The 20,805-nt window shown below is 35.2% G+C and overlaps 1 long non-coding RNA gene across 1 annotated transcript in view; it reads right to left on the reverse strand.

Annotated features, from left to right (window-relative positions):
• Positions 1–3,082: 3,082 nt before the first annotated feature.
• The window catches only part of LOC141421504 (uncharacterized), a 36,186-nt gene continuing 18,463 nt past the window's right edge, over positions 3,083–20,805 (reverse strand). The window contains exon 3 of the long non-coding RNA XR_012446061.1: positions 3,083–4,331. This is a non-coding gene — a long non-coding RNA (uncharacterized lncRNA). The remainder of the gene's footprint in view (positions 4,332–20,805) is intronic.

A 20,805-nucleotide genomic window follows, 5' to 3' on the forward strand; every position in this document is an offset into this window, starting at 1 on the left:
TGATTTAAAAAGTGTCCATTTCATGCCTGTCAAAATATCTAATGCTGAATTGCATTCATGTATACAATTATTACATTTTTTCTTTCTAATCTAGGCTCACTTTTTTTTATTGTTTTATTATTTATATGTGCATACAAGGGCTTGGGTCATTTCTCCCCTCTGCCCCCACCCCCTCCCTTACCACCCACTCCACCCCCTCCCTCTTCCCCCCACCCCCTCAATACCCAGCATAAACTATTTTGCCCTTATCTTTAATTTTGTTGAGGAAAGAATATAGGCAATAATAGGAAAGAACAAGAGTTTTTGCTGGTTGAGATAAGGATAGCCAAACAGGGAGTTGACTCACATTAATTTCTTGTGCATGTGTGTTACCTTCTAGGTTAATTCTTTTGGATCTAATCTTTTCTGTAGTTCCTGGTCCCCTTCTCCTATTGGCCTCAGTTGCTTTTAAGGTATCTGCTTTAGTTTCTCTGCATTAAGAGCAACAAATGCTAGCTAATTTTGTAGGTGTCTTACCTATCTTCACCCCTCCCTTGTGTGCTCTCGCTTTTATCATGTGCTCAAAGTCCAGCCCCATTGTTGTGTTTGCTCTTGATCTAATGTCCACATATGAGGAAGAACATATGATTTTTGGTCTTTTGGGCCAGGCTAACCTCACTCAGAATGATGTTCTCCAATTCCATCCATTTACCGGTGAATGATAACATTTCATTCTTCTTCATGGCTGCATAGAATTCCATTGTGTATAGATACCACATTTTCTTAATCCATTCATCAGTGGTGGGGCATCTTGGCTGTTTCCATAACTTAGCTATTGTGAATAGTGCCACAATAAACATGGGTGTGCAGGTGCCTCTGGAGTAACCTGTGTTACAGTCTTTTGGGTATATCCCCAAGAGTGGTATTGCTGGATCAATGGTAGATCAATGTCTAGCTTTTTAAGCAGCCTCCAAATTTTTTTCCACAGTGGTTGTACTCGTTTACATTCCCACCAGCAGTGTAAGAGGGTTCCTTTTTCCATGCATCCTCACCAGCACCTGTTGTTCATGGTGTTGCTAATGATGGCTATTCTAACAGGGGTGAGGTGGAATCTTAGCATGGTTTTAATTTGCATTTCCTTTATTGCTAGAGATGGTGAGCATTTTTTCATGTGTTTTTTGCCATTTGAATTTCTTCTTTTGAGAAAGTTCTGTTTAGTTCACTTGCCCATTTCTTTATTGGTTCATTAGTTTTGGGAGAATTTAGTTTTTTAAGTTCCCTGTATATTCTGGTTATCAGTCCTTTGTCTGATGTGCAGCTGGCAAATATTTTCTCCCACTCTGTGGGTGTTCTCTTCAGTTTAGAGACCATTTCTTTTGATGAACAGAAGCTTGTTAGTTTTATGAAGTCCCATTTATCTATGCTATCTCTTAGTTGCTGTGCTGCTGGGGTTTCATTGAGAAAGTTCTTACCTATACCTACTAACTCCAGAGTAGTTCCCACTCTTTCCTATATCAACTTCAGAGTTGGTGGTCTGATATTAAGATACTTGATCCATTTTGAGTTAATATTGGTATAGGGTGATATACATGATCTAGTTTCAGTTATTTGCAGACTGCTAATCAGTTTTCCCAGCAGTTTTTGTTGAAGAGGCTGCTATTTCTCCATCGCATATTTTTAGCTCCTTTGTCAAAGACAAGTTGGTTATAGTTGTGTGGCTTCATATCTGGGTCCTCTATTCTGTTCCACTGGTCTTCATGTCTGTTTTTGTGCCAGTACCATGCTGTTTTTATCGTTATGGCTTTGTAATATAGTTTGAAGTCAGGTATTGTGATACCTCCAGCATTGTTCTTTTGACTGAGTATTGCCTTGGCTATTTGTGGCCTCTTGTGTTTCCACATAAATTTCACAGTAGATTTTTCAATCTCTTTACTGAATGTCATAGGAATTTTGATGGGAGTTGCATTAAACATGTAGATTACTTTTGGGAGTATCGACATTTTTACTATGTTGATTCTACCAATCCATGAGCATGGGAGATCTCTCCACTTTCTATAGTCTTCCTCAATCTCTTTCTTCAGAAGTGTATAGTTTTCCTTGTAGAGGTCTTTCACATCTTTTGTTAGGTTTACACCTAGGTATTTGATTTTTTTAAGGGTATTGTAAATGGAATTGTTTTCATACATTCTTTTTCAGTTTGTTCATTGTTAGTGTATAGAAATGCTAATGATTTTTCTATGCTGATTTTATATCCTGCTACCTTGCTATAGCTATTGATGATGTCTAGAAGCTTCTGAGTACAGTTTTTTGGGTCTTTAAGGTATAAGATCATGTCATCTGCAAATAGGGATATTTTGACAGTTTCTTTTCCTATTTATATTCCTTTTATTCCTTCTTCTTGCCTAATTGCTCTGGCTAGGAATTCCAGTACTATGTTGAAAAGGAGTGGAGATAGTGGGCATCCTCGTCTGGTTCCTGATTTTAGAGGGAATGGTTTCAGTTTTTCTCCGTTAAGTATAATGCTGGCTGTAGGTTTGTCATACATAGCTTTTATAATGTTGAGGTACTTTCCTTCTATTCCTAGGTTTCTTAGAACTTTTATCATGAAATGATGTTGGATCTTATCAAAGGCTTTTTCTGCATCTATTGAGATGATCAAGTGGTTTTTGTCTTTGCTTCTGTTAATGTGATTTATTACATTTATTGATTTTTGTATGTTGAACCACCCCTGCATCCCTGGGATGAAGCCTACTTGGTTGTGGTGAATAATCTTTTTGATGTGTTGTTGAATTTGGTTTGCCATTATTTTGTTGAGGAAAATAATCTATTCATTGTTTTCTTTCTAGACTATACAGGATATAACCAAAGAACTGCCTGGATGAAAGTACACAAACTTACATCATTTCACCTTCGAAAACAAGTATGTGAAAATAAATAAATATTAAACAAAACCAAAGTGAACTAAAAGCAGGCATTATAAAGACATATTCAGAACAAGATAGAAATTCATGGGATAAAGAATAGAATAACAATGAAACAAATGAGTAAATGAAAGTTCGGTTCACTGGGAAAATCAATCAAAAAAGAAAAAGAAACAGGAAACTCAAAATATTATCCATCATTAAAGACCATTGTTACACCAACTTCTTTCAATAAAAGAAAAGAAAGTAAAGAATTAGTTATTTATTCAGTTTTATGAGGAAAAGTAGTTCATTAACAGTTAAAAAGGAAACTGTGTTTTTGAAGAAGTTTGATAACACTTCTGGGGTAAGATTCTTAGAAGTACCCTCTAAGCAACTCTATGAGTGAGAACAGTCAGGATAACAAAGGAGAGAACATATTCTAGGAAAAGAAAGGAAGGACAAGCAGAGGGTATCAAGAAAGAGGTGGCAAACAGCTAAAAAGCACAGGAAAATGGAAAGGTAACACAGAGTAGGGAACAGTCTACAGTCTAATCCCAGGTCCCTAAGGGATGGGGGAATCTTAAGCTTCAACCACAAAGTACGATAGGCAGCCCTGGTGAAACAGACTAACAGTCCTAGCTGCAGAATAAACACATAGTTCTATAGGCCTTACACCTAGTGCAAGGATTTGTTGGGACAGTGACTTCTGTGTGGTAGGGCCATCACTTGGAGGATAAATTTGTTGTTTCCCTTTCACTTCCATCTCCATATCTCAGAGTGTTTTAACTAGGTTCCATACTGAGAAATGTCTATTGCTTGAGACTGAGCCACACTGGGGACCTGAAAACAAGAAACTATTGCAAATCAGGGACCCTGGGGAAACCCTGCCACAGTGTCTGGGTTGAAATGGCCATGAGAGGTGGTTTTAGGGCAGGGGAGGAGGAGACAAATACTCTGAGAAGTTTAAGCAGCTAGGAACTCAGGCTGTGAATGGGATGTTGGTGGCTATACCAGTGTGGCAATGAGGACTGCCATTGTCTGTGGATTGCTACAGAAACTAAGAACTCTTGAGTCTGAGACAGTCAGACTGCTTGGCCTCCAGAGCTTCTTCATGACCACCTGTCATTTGCTGCCAAGCAGGACTGAATCTTCTGAGACCAGGTTTAGCAGATCACTTGATTTCCACAGCCTCGTCCTTTCTACAGTGTGGTTTATTGCTGGACAGGGCCTAAAAGCACTGAAACTAGTAGGCAGAGTTCCTGAATCTCTTGGTTTCTCCATCCAGTGCAGAAGTCAGTCCTCTGATTCCTTCATTCTGGCATGCTTGGTGTGTGTCCCTTGGCTTGGATATTTTTTGCCTCTGAGTCCACAAACTGGGTGATCTCTGTAACAGGTGAGAATATATCCAGCAGATGGGCCACAGAGCTCACCGGGGCCAGCAGGTGACACCTGGTACACAAAGAAGAGATTCATATAATATAAATATAGGCCCTGAGGCTGACAACATACCCTTGACTTGTCCAGCATTCACACTGCTTATAGCACCAAATCTGAATGGTAAGTAAAAGGGGGAACTATAAACAGACTCCACTTGTTATTCCCTAAACACATTCCCCACAAAAAGTCTGGCAAATTCCAACATAAGAGGATCTTGAAAAAAGTCTCTTCAATTTTTCTCTTTTCTATACTTTATTTCTTTTTTGATGTGCTTTTTAGTGTTGCTTTAACTTTATTTTACTTTAAAAATCTTTTGTTTTCCTTTTAATTCACCTTACTTTATGCTTTTTTCTTTTATTTTTTAACTTTGCTTCTTTCTTTTTTCACTTTCCTTGCCTCCTCACTCATTTCATTCTTTATTATTATTATCTTTTTCTTTATTTTTTAAACTCATATTGTATTTTACATTATTTTAGCCACTTTCTTTTTATTATTATTGGTGTCACAGAAGTTGGCTTTAGATAATTTTTACTCTATTTCTGTGTTTGGTTTGAATTGGTGGTGTAGCTATTAGGGCAGTTTTTTTTTTTTTCCTGAGTTACCACTGGGCTTTGTTAACCCTCAGGAGCGAACTGGAATACAGATATATAAAACTGGAAGTTACTCACCCCAACAAATGTACAAGTTACAACACAGAAACCCAAGAAGAATGGAAAACAATTATGAAAAAGCAAGACAATGTGACTCCTCCAAACATTCAAAAATCCCCGTAACTTAATTCACAGATCTTGAAATGGTTGAAATGCCAGAATAATAATTCAAAAGTCTGGTTTTATAAATTATTAATCATTCAAAGAGGATTCAGATAAATTTATGAATAAAGTAAAGAAGTTGATTCAAGATTTGGGCAAGAAATTCAACAGCTTGAGTAAAAAATTCAACAATTTGAATGAGGTATTCAGCAAGGAGATAAGAGAGTTGGAAAGAAAACAAATAGTATCTTCAAAATAAAAATACTCAGAGGAAAGCATTACCAGTACAGTAGACTATGTCTACTGTGGAAAATAAATCAGGGATTGATGACAAAGTTTATGAATCATTACATTCAGAGAGCAATAAAGAATAAAGATAAGCAATCAAGTCCACAACATATAAGTCTTCTGTGACATGAGTAAGGAACCAACCCTATGAATCTGTAGTGTTAGACAGAGAAGAATGTTATAGACATAGCCATAGAAAAATTTGGAATACAATTACTCCAGAAAATGTCCCAAATTTGAAAAAGAAATGGTCATCCAATTTTAGAAGGCATTTTGAATTCTAAATAGACAATGACCAGAAAAGAACCTCTGTACGTGATTTTGTAGTTAAAGTGTCAAGAGTGCAGAATAAAGACAGAATACTAGAAACTGCAAGAGAAAACTGTGAATATACTTATAAAGTGAAAACCTTTAAGAATAACAGGAGACATCTCAGAAAAAAGCTTAAAGGTTAGAAGAGAATGACTGATATATTTCATGCCCTGAGACAAAATAACTGCCATCCTAAATTACTATATCCAGAAAAATTATCTATTAAAATTGAAGGAAAAATAAAGACCATCCATGATCAAACTAAAAGGCATTTCATGACCACTAAGCCAGTTTTGCAGAAGATACTTAAAGGAATATATGACACACAGAAGAGGAAAAGTATATACAGAAACACAAGCTTAGGAAAGAATACATCTCACTAGAAGAAGAATTAATGAGTGATAATTATTAATAATGATAATAATTAATAGTATCATTAAATCAGTAAGCCAACAAAACTCTAAGATGAAGGAGGGAGAAATTAGTACATACGTTTCAATAATAACCTAACTATTCTTTTTTTTTTCCTTTTTCTTTTATTATTCATATGTGCATACAAGGCTTGGTTCATTTCTCCCCCCTGCCCCCACCCCCTCCCTTACCACCCACTCCACCCCCTCCCTCTCCCCCCCTCAATACCCAGCAGAAACTATTTTGCCCTTATTTCTAATTTTGTTGTAGAGAGAGTATAAGCAATAATAGGAAGGAACAAGGGTTTTTGCTGGTTGAGATAAGGATAGCTATACAGGGCATTGACTCACATTGATTTCCTGTGCATGGGTGTTACCTTCTAGGTTAATTCTTCTTCTAAGAATTAACTCTAAGATGAAGGAGGGAGAAATTAGTACATACGTTTCAATAATAACCTAACTATTCTTAATTCTATAATTTAAAGAGGCATAGCAATGAAACGGATCAAAAAAAAAAACACCAAGATTCATATGTTTATTATCTACAAGAAATTCACTCCACTGACAAAGACACACAGAGATGGAAAATGAAAGAATGGAAAATGAAATCCCAAGTAAATGGTAGCCAAAAGCAAGCAAAGCAGTCATCTTTATTAGAATTAGTCAGAAGGAATTTAAAAAGGTCATTACCTATTAATAAAGGCAACAATTCTTCCAGAAGTTATAATCATTCCAAAATATCTATGCACCAAACATTGGTGCACCCAATTTCACAAAACAAATACTATCAGAAACAAATGGATAAGTCCAGACAAAATAAAAGTGATGGGAATCACTTACAGCAGCTTCAGAGTTACACTGAAACATAGGTCAAATGGATTTAACAGGCACCTTCAGAATATTCTGTCCAACAGCTATAGAGTGCACATTCTTCTCAGCAGCCTATAGAATTTTCTCCAAAGTGGATGACATTTTAGGTCAAAATGAAACATTAAAAAGTACAAAAAATTTAAATAATTTATTGCATCTTAACATATCATAAAGGATTAAAATTAAAAATCAATAGAAAGAGAAATGACAGAAATTAAAACACATAGAGATTGAAAAATACAAATGTCAATGATCAGTGGATCATTATAAAAATGAGGGGGAAAATTCCTTGTATTAAATGAAAATACAACTTACCAGAATCTTTGAGATACAAAACCAACATACAACAATTAGAAGATTTTCTGTATACCAATAAGGAACATGCTGATAAAGAAATCGATTCCATTCACACAAAGCTCAAAAATAGAATTCTAGGAATAAACCCAACCAAGGAGTTTAAAGGCCTCCACAATGAAAAGATATAAAACAATGAAGGTAGAAATTATGGAAGACACTGAAAGTTGTAAAGATCTCCCATGTTCATAGATTGACACGAATAATACTGTGAAAATGGCCATATTACAAAAACCAACCTACAGATTCAATCCAATCTCCTCATTGAAATTCCAATAATGTTCTTCACAGAGCTAAAATAAAGCAATCCTAAAATTTATTTGGAAGCACAAAAGATCATGAATAGCCAAAGCAATCCTGAGCAAAAACAGCAATGTTGGAGGTATCACAATACCTGATATCTAATTTAACAAAGCCATAGTAACAAAGACAGCACAGTACTGGCATGTAGATATGTAGACCAATGGAAAAGATCAGAAGACCCAGGAATAAATCCTCACAGCTACAGCCATATGATTCCTACAAAGGTGACAAAAACGAATGTTAGAGAAGACAGTATCTTTAACAAATGGTGTTGAAAAAGTAGATGTCCACATATAGAAGACTGAAAGTAAATCTCACTCAGTCTGTGTAAAAATTAAGTCAAAATGAATCAAAGAATTAATGTAAGACCTGAAACATTGAAATTACTCTAGAGAAAATGCTGAAGAAATAACCATAGGCCACAACTTTCTGAGTTGGACACTAATAGCCAAGGAAAGAATAGCAAAATTGACAAATGGGATAACATCAAATAAAAAACTTCTTCACAGCAAAAGAAACAAAACTAGAGTAAAGATAGAGTCTGCAGAATGGGAGCATATCTTTGCCACCTATTCACCTAATTAATCTAAGTGATTAACATCCAGATTATATAAAGAACTCAAAAAAACATAAACACCAGAGGAACAGACAAACCAGTCAATAAAGGGGCAAGTGAATACATCAAAAGAAGATGTACAACTGGCCATTAAATACATGGAAAGAAAAGAAGTTCAACATCTTTAGCCATCAAGGAAATGGAAATCAAACTACATTGATATCCCATCTCACCCAGTCAGAATCAAGAGAACTAAAATCAACAAATGCTGATAAGGATACATGGTACAAGGCACCCTTATACACTGTTGGTAGGAATGTAAATTAGTGTAGTCACTATGGAAATCAATGTAGGAGTTCCTCAAAAATCTGAAAATAGAAATACTATATGATCCAGCTATATTAGTTATATATCCAACAGAATGAGAACCAGAATATAATAGAGATACCTGCACATCCTTATTTATAGTGATACTCTTCACAATAGTCTTAGTGACTATCAAAGGATGAATGAGTAACAAATATATACATACATATGTATGTATATATATATATATATATATATATGACTATTGTTCAGCCACATAGGACAATTAAATTGTGGTATTTGCAGGAAAATTAGAGATCATATTAAGAAAAATAAGCAAGATTCACATAGACATATATCACATCTTTTTTCTACTATGTGGAATCTAGATTTTTTTAAGACATGAAAATAGAATGGATACTATTAGGAAAGAGGAAGGGAACAGTTGTAGGTGAAGAAGAACAAGAGATGGTAATGGGTTGGATATGATTAAAGTACATTATACACATGTATAAAAATGTGATGAAATCCATTACTTTGTATAATTAACATATGCTATTAAAATTAAAGAAGTATGATAGCTAATGAATTATGTATGATAGATTTTTAAATCATTTTTGAAATCAAATAAAATGTGTCGATAAAAGTCATCAGTAAATGCTAACAGAATATAAAACAGTATGTAGATTGCATCTGGATTGTACAGTAACAAAATATCCCACATAGACTTATTTAAAAATTCATAGGGAAATTTTTATTTTTGTAATGGAAAAGTTTGTCTGTAACCATCTTAAATAAGTGAGCAAATTAAGCAGCACGAATTATAAAATTACTCAACAATATATTCCACCTGATATGACATAATAAGAAGTAAACACCCCTTTTGAAGTATTATTGACAAAAGAAATATCTCCTCTTAAATATTAAAATTTCATAGGTTGGATATTTTAGCAAGAAGTGAAAGTATCTTGCTGTGTTGTTTTCCTTCACTGTTGTGCTGGGTGGGGGTACACTGTGGCACATACAAAGGTTCTTACAATCTATCAAATATATCATAGTTGAATTCACCCTCTCCCCCTCTCTCCTTTATCCCTCTCTGCATACTGATGTTTTTTAAACTTAACTCCAAATATATAACATTCTGTATAATAATTACTTATTTTGTTCAATCTTAGCCAAAAGTTTCCTTCGCCTAGATCGACTCAGCTCCATATCAATGAGCACTACTTGAAAATTTATGGCTATTTTAGCAAGTCCAAACTGAATTAGTACAAATTGAAATCTTTAATGGTCTCATTTGTTAAAGAATCCAGTGTTCATTGACTAATCTTACCAGTAGCCCCATAGCAATAAAAGATTTTAAGTGAACCAATTTCCAGTCTCAGACAAAATTAAATTTTTGAAGATATTGAGTGTGTGATGTTCTAAATGTTACTAGTGTGAAACAAAATTTTTTCTCCTTCCTAGGCACAGGAATAATGGCAGCTTCTAGTTGCCTGTGGTTAAAGGGAGTTATACGACTAGATCTGGCCAGTGAGCAATGAAAAGGGATGTGAGTCATTCCCAGCCTCAGGCAATGAAAAATCACTAAGAAAAACTCCAGCAACTCTCTCACCTGTTCCTGTGAGTAAGTACAGACAGTATCCCTCGATGTCTCTGTGGAACACTGGCTTCCCTGTTTTCCACTGTGTATCAGTACAAAATAAGCCTTCCTGGCTGAGGTGCTGAGATGCAAGGGTAATTATTATAGCATGATATAGCACATCATGACTAATGCAGAGCTTTCTTCTTTCCCTTAGAGCAAGATTCTTTTTCTTTTTTTTTTTTTTTATTTTTGTGGAACTGGACCTTGAACTCGGGACCTTCACCTTGAGTCACTCCACCAGCCCTATTTTTTGTGAAGAGTTTTTGAGATAGGGTTTGGCGAACTATTTGCTGGGGCTAGCTTGGAACTGCAATCCTCTTGATCTCTGCCTCCTGCGTAGCTTTAATTACAAGCATCAGCCACTTGGGCGCCTGGCTAGAGGAAGATTTTTGCTTGGTTCCAACCATGCCTACTGATGCTGCCATTTAATTTGAAATTGTTAGGACTGTGAAACCAACTCTTTAGGGAACCTTACCATCATCCTTCCTGTGCTTCAGTTGGGGAATCACCCTTCATAGATTTTTGGATCAAAGCTGTACTTGCTCTGGAAATGCGTATGTTAAGCACCTACTGAGGAATCATATATCTGAGATGTACCCCTAAAGACACTTCAGTTGCTCACCGCAGCTGTTAATGTTCTGTTCCTTCAGCAGCACTGGATTCGTATATCACCTTTGGCAGCAGTGGTATTCCTTATTCCTCTCAGAGAAACCTGACTTCAGTTTTAGTGTTTTTATCTGCTGGTTCCATTGATTTTGTTCCTCTCCAAATATAACTAGAAGTCACACTAGTTCTCAGTGTGAGTCGCTCAGTGCCTTTTTAAATTTTAATTTCCTTTGGTTTTTTTGGAACAGATGATTTCCAAATATACACCTCTAGATTTTGAACTATGCAGTCTCCCACATTAAGATACATGAAATTAATGAAACAAATGATGTCTTTCTTCACCTTTCTGGTTTGTATAATCCAATTCTAGAGAGAACCAGATCCACCCTACAAAAATAAACTGCTTGACTTTCGTTTAATAAAAAATTTCATATTTGCTGTGTTTTTCCTTAGACTCTTAATTACACTGGAGGGTAGAAACGACTGTTAAAACTCTACTTATAATAACCAGTTCATAGAATCCCACCAAATGTTGCTTTTGATAGCTCCTGCTTATCTTTTGGAACTCCTTTTCAAGTTTGACCACATTTCCTTCTTCTTCTACCTTCTTCCTTTCTAACTTTCCTTTCAGATAACATTAGCATGACTTTCAGTATCAGTTTATAAGGAAATATCTTCGCCACCTTAATCAATTGGTCATTTCATTCCCAAAATCCAATGCTTCTACTCCAGAAAAAAAAATCCAGACATACTTTTCAAAATACCAAGTCCTACATTATGTCCTAAGACTATGTGCTTTGAGCATTTCATAATTTCACTGAGTTATTTAGTTATTTTTTTTCTTAAGCTCTAGGTATTAATTTTATAGTAGTGTTCTTCATTTCCTTTTGAAGTATTAGTTAAATCATTTTTTTCCTAAATCAGTGTTCTGGTCATATTTATGAAAGTATAAATCTTTGTGTGTGTACAAACAAGCCATATGAATTCATCAAGGATATGCCCTTCCTCTTAGCCCATGTAGTCCTGAGGACAATTGAAAACACCAAATAGTAAGAAAAGATAATAACTTGGATCTACTGATCTAGAAAGCCCTACTTATGGCTGGCATCAACTATTTTAAGCTAGAGACACATATTAATTCTATATTAAGCAAGAATATAACTGTGTCTTCAACATAAATTCTTAGCTTACAGTTCCGTGTGATAAACAGTGTAAACACAGTAATGCAATAGACTGTTCTTGGGGATACAGTAAAGGGTTTGCCAACATTCACTGAATTAAATTAAAAACATTTTTTTGAGACAAAAATCTCACTAGGTAGCCCAGGTTGGCCTTGCATTTAACATTCTCCTGCCTCAGCCTCCCAAGTACTGAGATGCAGGCACATCCACTATGCCAAGCTTGGTTGAATTAAATTTATCCTCACTGCATCTTCAAGTTCAAATCCTATAAACTCAGTAGCTGGGTGAAAGAAGATGAGTAGGCTACCCAAGTAAGATACAGAAGGGGTGGAGCATCTGACCTTTTTCTATTTCATTACTTTAAGATTTTATTTTTAATAATTAATTATTCTTACTTAACTTTGCTTTATTACAATGTGATTTTCTTGAGAAGGCTGAAGTCATTCTTTTATTTGCAGTACTGGGGTTTGCACTCAGGTCTCATGTTTGCAAGGCTGGTAGTCTACCACAGTAGTCAATCTCCTAGCCCTTTATGCTTTAATTTATTTTCTAATAGAATCTCACACTTTTGCTGAAGGCCAGTTTTAGACCACAATCTTCCTACCCACAGCCTCCTGTGTAGCTGGAATTACACACTTATGCTACTATGTCTGGCTTGTTGGTTGAGATAGGTTTCACTAACTTTCTGTCCAGGCTGGTCTCAAACCCCAATCTTCTAGATTTCCATTTCCTGGGTGAATTGAATTACAGGTATGCACAATCCATGACTTTTAAGTCTTTTCTATTTAATCATGTAAGCATTTAAAGCTATAAATTTTTATAGCTTGACAAATTTCACCATTTCCTTAGATTTAAAAAAAAGCAAACCTTTTTTTACTTTTATGATAGTTTATAGTTTATTTTGATTTTATCTTTGATTCAAAGATATGTTAGAGTATGTTACCCATATCTTGAACAGTCACTGTTTTGTCATTATTTTGTAACTTATTTTCCATTTCATTTAATCCAGAAACTATAAAGTCTATACTTTTTAACAATTTTTGCTAATAATTTTACAAAAATTTCACACTATAGCCACTTAACAAAATACATAAACTTTATATATTTACAAATTATGTTCAACTTTTCTGATTGGTTTTGTTTTTAACTGACATAATATTTGGAGTGTAGTGTGATGTTTTTATATATGCATATACTGTGGAATAATCAAATCAGGTGTCCTGGGGAGGATATTATGCAGAAGTGTATGGAGTATTTGAGTATTTAGCCTGTGTTAGGCCATGGATTCAATCTCCAGCACTCTTAATCTCTCTCTCTCTTTCTCCTCTCTCTCTCTCTCTCTCTCTCTCACACACACACAATCAAATGAAGTTATTTATTTGTATCTATCACCTCATAAATTTATCATTTTTGTGGTGAGAATTCAAAATTCTCTCTTCTGGCTATTTTGAAATATGGGATATAACATTAACTATAGTCACCCTACTGTGCAATAGAACACCAAAATTTATCCTTTCTTTAAAACTGTAACTTGTAGTCATTGACCAATTTTTTTTCTCTATTTTCTTTATACTCTCCAGTCTCTGATATTCAGTCTTCTACTCTCTACCTCTATGAGGTCACTTTATTTAGATTCTGCATCTCATTGAGCTCATGTGCTATTTGTCTTTCTGTGCCTGGCTGATTTCACTTAATATGTAGTTCTTTGGCAGTCATTCATGTTGCTGTGAATGACAGGATACCATTTTACAGCTGAATAGTATTACATTTTATATGTGTACCACTTTTTTATTTTTCCATTCATCTGTTAATGAACACTCTGGGTGCTTCCATCTCTTGACTATTGTGAACAGTGCTGCAATAAATAAGGAAATGCAAATGTGTCTTTGACATACTGATTTTTTACATTTGGATATGTACCCAGTAATGAGATTGCTGCATCCTATAGAGTTTCTATTTTGTTTGTTTGTTTTCTTTTTTGGAGGAATGTCCATGCTGTTTCCCATATTGAAATTGCTAATTTTCATTCCCACAAAGAGAGAATAATCGTTCCACTTTCTCCACATCCGCACCTCTGATACTTTTGTACATTTATCTGGTAGATTGTTTGGTGCATATAGAAATATAGCTATAGTATCTTCTTAGAAAGTTGTGCATTATTACATGTCTCTTCTGTCCAGCCATGCTCTTCACAAAGCTAAATTTCTTCTTGAACAAACCTCATACTGCCTTTCTTGACTATGTATTTGTTTAGAGATTTAAGCCTCTTTTAGCACATTACTATGTGATCAAATGTTAGTTGTTTTAAAAATATTTTAAAGTTTTTAAAGGCAGTTTAAGCAAGCTTTTGAGAGGGAACATATGACAAGGCTTTGTTGATCTATGTGCTTTGCTTGCTATGTTTGTTTCTAAATCATCTAACAGTCTGCTATAATTAGGAGATTTTTCTCCAGTCATATTTAGCATAAAACATTTCAGGTTCATTCCTTAATGTTAAATTATATATTTTTAGTTGTGCAAGGTGATTCACACTTGTAATTCTAGCTAATTGGAAGGCTGAGCAGAGAAGATCATGAATTCAAGGCCAGCCTTGGGCAACACAGCAAGACCCTGTGTTGAAAGAAAAGAAAAGAAAGAGAGAGAGAGAAAAGAAGGAAAAGAAGGAAGGAAGTAAAAAGGAAGGAAGGAAGGAAGGAAACACAAATAAATGATGCACTTTAATTTATAGTTTTGGATTTTCCTGGCAACAACAAATTACTATTTATCTTTTCCTTGCCCTCATCAACTGGAGATTTGATTACACTTTTTCTTTCTTTTAATGGTCACCTATTCTTCCCAGTTTTTTTATAGTTGCATGTTTAATTATATTTTATTACATTAACAAAAATCTCAATTACTTTTTGAAGTTACTAACATATAGTTCTACACTTCCTTGTCCAAAAAAGAAACTAAAACAAATTTTAACTCTCTACTCACTTTTCACAATGAGATTTTGATATGCTATTTATACTTCATATCCTCAACCTTAGTCCCAAACTCCTAGAACTTGCTAGCAATGTTTATTTCTTGTATATTGTTAGAATTTCCTTACGATATATAAGGATACTGACTTTATCCTCAGTCAGTACTGAACATCTCTTTAGCTGTACATTATAATATTTATTCTTATCACTCTTTCCTATTTTTTCCTTTCAAGGGACCACTGTTTTAGCTTATTATTGCTTACAGATATTTCTCTAAGAACCCTCAAAGTGGAAATATACCTTTCTTAAAGACCCTCGGATGTCTTTCATTCACTGCAATAGATAAATTAATTATATTTGGACTAAATTTTATGTCCTTAGATCACCATATCTTTGTTGTTTAGCAGTCTAGAGTTGCAGTTCCAATGTTATTTAACTCCCATGGGTGCAGAACAGAAGTCTGTTATTAGTCTGATTATTCTTTCTTAACTAAGAAACTTACTCTTTCGGCCTTAAAGCTTGTATGCTTCTAATTTTTTTCTTAAAATTTAGAAATATTATTGGTATATACTAAGAAAAGGACATTTTTATCAGTGCTTTGAGGAAGTTAATGATTTTTTTCAATCTGGTCTTTCACAAGATATTCCCAATACTAGTTAATTTTTTCTTGTATTCCATCTATTTATGTTTTCCATCTGAAACATATTATCAAGACTTCCCAAACTTGCCTTCCTTGTTGGATTTGTTTTCCTTCACAATTTCCATTACTCTGTGGTATTATTGTGAAATTGGATATTTTAAAAATATGAAATTTAAATTGGATGTGGTGGTGCATGCCTATAATTCTGGCTACTTAAGTTAGGGAGGATCATGATTCCAGATCAAACAAAATGTTTGTGGGGTCCCATTTCAATCAATAGCTGGGCATGGTGGCATGTACCTGTCGTTCCTACTATGCTGGAAGCTGAGATAAAAAGGATAAGGGTTCCAGGCCAGCCTGGATAAAAACATGTCCTAAGATCCCATTTCAATAGATAAAACTTGGTGTAGTGTCACCTATCCACTGTATCCCAGCTACAGTTGGAAGTGTAAACTGAAAGACTGCATTCTAGGCTATCCTGGGCATAAAGTGAGACCTATTTCAAAAATAGCCAGAGCAAAAAAGGACTGAAGGTATGGCTCACATGGTAGAGCACCACCTACCATGCACTAATCAGTGAGTTAAAACACCAATTCTTCCAAAAATATGTGTGCTGTTTAATTCTGTTGCTTGATCTTCCATGAAGCCTATCTATATCACACCAGTTTCCATAATTGTAAGGTTTGCTTGTTCACTTTTTAAGTTTTAAAACTTAAAAACTTTTAAACTTTTATTTCCATGATTGTTTTTGCTTCAAATTGAATTGAATTATATGGGTATGTTAGTGGACTGGTGATGTTTTTGCTTAGCATGTATCCTGTGTTCTGATATGGCAGGAGGAGTCTATTCTCTACATTCTGCTTCTTTTGCCCCTTACAAGTGATGTTACTTTTATTGGATGACAGGGTAAGCCTGACATCCAGCTTCTGGAATAAGTTAAGGAGTGGCAGCTCCATGCACTATGCAAGTTATGGCATTACCTGTCCCCACAGTGTTGGACATATACCAAATTACAAGTTGGCAGTGTTTATTGAGACTCCAGGAGGAAGAAATATTATTCTTCAGATTTGTCCTTCCCCAGTAGACCACAGAGCACTTGGATCAAACTATAAACTAAAAAAAGTGGTTTATTACTTATCTTAGTGGAAGAAATTGCACATAAAAAGAACTGTTAGGTATCTCTCAAAGAGACAAAGGATAGTGATTACACAATTTTGTGTAATTGTGGGATTAGAGTAACATTTAAAGGAAGCAGGGTCCTGATGGGCTGAAAAGACTGAATGAAAAGAGATCATCAGTGATGGCCAGTAGAGTCTTTCAAGAAGTCATTAAGGTCTGCCTGACCCTTTACATCTAGACAGGTGAATATCCTTAGGCCAGAGTTATACACTATTTTTAATATTTGTTCCTTCATGCTTCCCTTCTGATTCTTTGGTATTCCTGCAGCCCAGAGAGAAAAACAGAATCCATAAACCAAAACAACAACAATAACAAACTTCATAAATTATCTTCCTGGACCCTAACAGAGCCTGAAGACAACACACATATCTTTATGCCTGGTCTTCCTGATGGCCCTAACAGCTGATTGGCTCAGAAGAGATGGTTGTTAGTTCATTGCCTTAGTCAGAAGAAGACATACTGAAAACATTGAAGCCACTGTCTTCCCAGAATTCTCTAGTTGCTCTCATTTCAACTTAATACTCTATGATATATGTTTGATACATATTCTTCCAATCATTACTCACAAAAGTCAATAATTAGCAATATTTTTCTTATTTCGGAGGTGATGAAATGAAAGTTTTAAGAGATTCAGTAGTTTTCTGAAAAGAGCAGATAGTAAATGCTGGGTCTGGGCCTAGAACTTTTAGGTTTTTAATTGGCTTTCTATTATATACCATGAATACATGTTGTATAGCTGATTGAATTCTGGCACAGAAAATGTCTTATGTTGAGATGGTAGTCTAGGTAGGTCTTTAACTTGGTGTTGGTATTCATCCTTGCTAAACATGGCCTCTTTCTTACAGTCAGCTAAATGAGGGATTAGAACTTAAGACCTAGCTTTTTTTTCCCTCCTCCTCTTGCTAATCACAAGTACTGGGTAGGGACTGCTGAGTTCCTAATTAGACATCCAACAAATCTTTCTTAAACAATAGATGAATAAATTGGAACTTCATGACTTTAGAGTACAGCTTTTTGCATTTTAGATCCTTAGAAACAGGTAGAAAAGTTTTACTAGGAGAAAACCAAAAGATACACAAAATATTTCCTTGCCTATTTTCTCTTATGAAGCACTTGCAATGCAATCACCTTAGTTTTAGTCTCAGAAATACCCTGCAATACACAGCAGACTTTGATGTTTTATTAAAGAAGTAAATGCTTTGATGTTCTACTCATGGGGCCAGGGAGTGCTCCTCTGCCAATCAAACTCCCCCATTGCTTCCTCTCCAGAAGCTGAAGCATTGGTAAAGTTTTAGTCTTATACTGGCTTCTTTAACCAACTTATGATATAACCAAAATTTGAAAAATAGACTATGAAGAAAAGTATAGAATATCTTCTTAGGGAGTAATTACAAAAGTGAAGATATTACTTTGAAACATTTTTCAGTGGACCTTCATGAGACCATGAAGAAAGAATCAAAATACTTTCCTAAAATTTTTGCCAATAATTTTCCAATATCTGTGTTTCATATTTTCCATTTGCTCTTCTGGATCAATATCCATCTTTCTTCATCATTTTCTTTTCCCCCAGGATGTGATTTCTGTGGATTTCATAAAAGACTCCTCAGCTCATTTGTTTTTGTTGAGTTAGGTAAACAAAGGTCACTCAACAAGGAGCACAGGGAGAGGAAGCTGAAGGAAAGTGAAGTTGGGATGTTTATTCTCTCTGTTGCCTTCTTTCTGACCACCATGGGTTGGCCATTCCTTTTACCAAAGATTTCAGTTCCTATTTGGAAGCCCTTGCCGTTTAGCTACCTATTCCTTGTGGGTAGCAAAATGTGCTTTTTCTCCTTCTATCTTAGACTTGAGTGACTTCCTGCTATCAGTACTGGGGAACTTAATACCACTTGCTCATTTCCCTAATCTCTGCCCACAACTTTTACTAAATAGTCCCTTTATTGAACTCTATTAACCCAGGATGAATGTGTTATGAACTTCCTCTTGGAACTCTGACTGATATGTAGTGTAAAAGTATTCAATCATGGATTGAATGTTAATATAAGAAAATATAACCTGAAGTCAAAGTAGTTCATCTTAAAATGAATCTATTTTCTGCTAGTTTGATGGTTTAATAGGATAGAAATTAGTATAGTGTCTGAAAAACATGGTGCTGAATAAATGTAGGTTGTGGTGAACTTTTAATTGTGTCAACATAGCTAAGATAGTACTGTTTCGTAGAATTTCCTTACCTATAAGGTTCTTAAGGTTGCTGCCAATAAAAATATACATGACATTTGGAAGGCAGAAGTGAAACCAGGGCTTATTGGCCCTCGGCATAAATGAAGGGCTTGGTCTCTTTGCAGATCACACTCACAGGTATCTTTATTAATTTGCTGATTTATTCTGTTGGTGTGGGACAGCATCTGGAAACATAGCTCCTCCAGCTTCCCTCCTTCAGTTTTTCAAGTTTAAGGCTTAGATGTAAGGCTCCCCCTTCTTTTGCAAATTGCCCATATCATCACAGTTGAACGCACTAAGAGACAGATGCTGCTTCCAATTTGTCCTTATGGATTCCGATATGTCTTCACTCACTATGACTTTATGTCCAGGATTTCTTCCCAAGTACTGGTTCTACAGATTTATGGCACTTCATGCCTCAGAATGGGAATTTACATAGACTTTTTCTTTGGCTTTCCAAATTGTGGATAGTTTATTCCTTATTATATTTTCTTATTCTGCATCTCTCATGGTATCTCTGCTAATCTGATTGAATCCTAATGGATACATGAGTCCCCTTCTCTTCTTCTCTACTAACAATATGATCATAAATATGACTGAAAAGATAACATAGAATATTAGAATTTGTTTTTATATGTGACAGAATCTTGAATAATGTAATAGTACCTTGTTTGGTTACAAAGTTACAGTTAAAAAAATATAAAACTGTAGAAGACGTTACTGCAAAACTAAACTTGCCCTTCTTCTTACTTTCAGATTTTTTTTGGAGTAGCTTGTTGGTTAGGTGTTTATGCTTTGCTTTTGTGCTCTGTGTGTATTTTGTCTGTTCTACAAGATAATGCCAAAGCTTTGCACAGTGTTTAGGAAAGAAGATGAAAAGACAATCACCAATTATTAATTTTACTGGGGTTATTGAACAAACCCTGCTTTTTCTTTACACCTAATGCCATTCATGTCATTGTCTACTAAAATTTCAACTTTCAAAGCTTTGCTACCATATAGAATTTTATGCTCTTTTAGCACATGATGCATTTAGAGCTGACAGGAATGATCCACCTGGAACAGCTCAGCAACCTTATACTTGGTCTCAGAAAACTACAGAAATAGTCTTCTTTGTCTCTTTGATTCTCTATGGGTCATTTCATGGTAACAGTTTCCCTTTATTCTTTTTCCTTTTTGAATGGTGCCTTTGTGAGTTGGAGTCTTGATGTATCTGTCACAAACCTTCTATTTCAGAGGTTAAACTACAAGATCTAATGAGAGAAAATTATTTTTAGCTTAGCCTCTGGCACTATAAATTCCAGGAAATTTTTGAATTAAGCTTTATGACTTTATAGGAAAAAATAGCAGGCTGCCAAACTGTTTTAAGGCTCTCTCTCTCTGTCTCTCTCTTTCTCTCTCTCTCTCTCTCTCTGTCTCTCTGTCTCTCTCCTTGCCTCCATCTTTATGTAAATTTAGGTAGGTGGGTTGATGGTGTTTCTTTTTGATTTGGCCAAACCTCTCTGACAACTGACATTGGACCTAAGAAAAGACATCATCCACAATCAATGATTCATGAGCATAGATTCTGTTGCACTCTTTTCAGAGTGGAAAATGAAATTTGCCCCTTAGGTGTAATATTGAGACTGAGGAAAAAAAGTAAACTACTACTTTATTCTTAAAAGTTGAAGCATTTCTCTTAAGGTAGAATTCTACCCCAATTCAGAAACAATAAATAAAATAGAGGCTGAGTCATATTGGAAACAAACCCAGTTGTGGACTACTCAGAGATTTCTCCTTTGTGATATGGCTTATCCAAGCCATAGGCTTCTCTTCTCTGAATTCCGTCTTTGGGCATTTGCACTGTTGCTCCCAAAGGAAAGTACTGGATGAAATAGAAAGTAAAATACAAGAAAGATTTTCTT

This window comes from Castor canadensis, chromosome 1 (genome assembly GCF_047511655.1).
Source record: "Castor canadensis chromosome 1, mCasCan1.hap1v2, whole genome shotgun sequence".
Taxonomy (NCBI): Eukaryota; Metazoa; Chordata; class Mammalia; order Rodentia; family Castoridae; genus Castor; species Castor canadensis.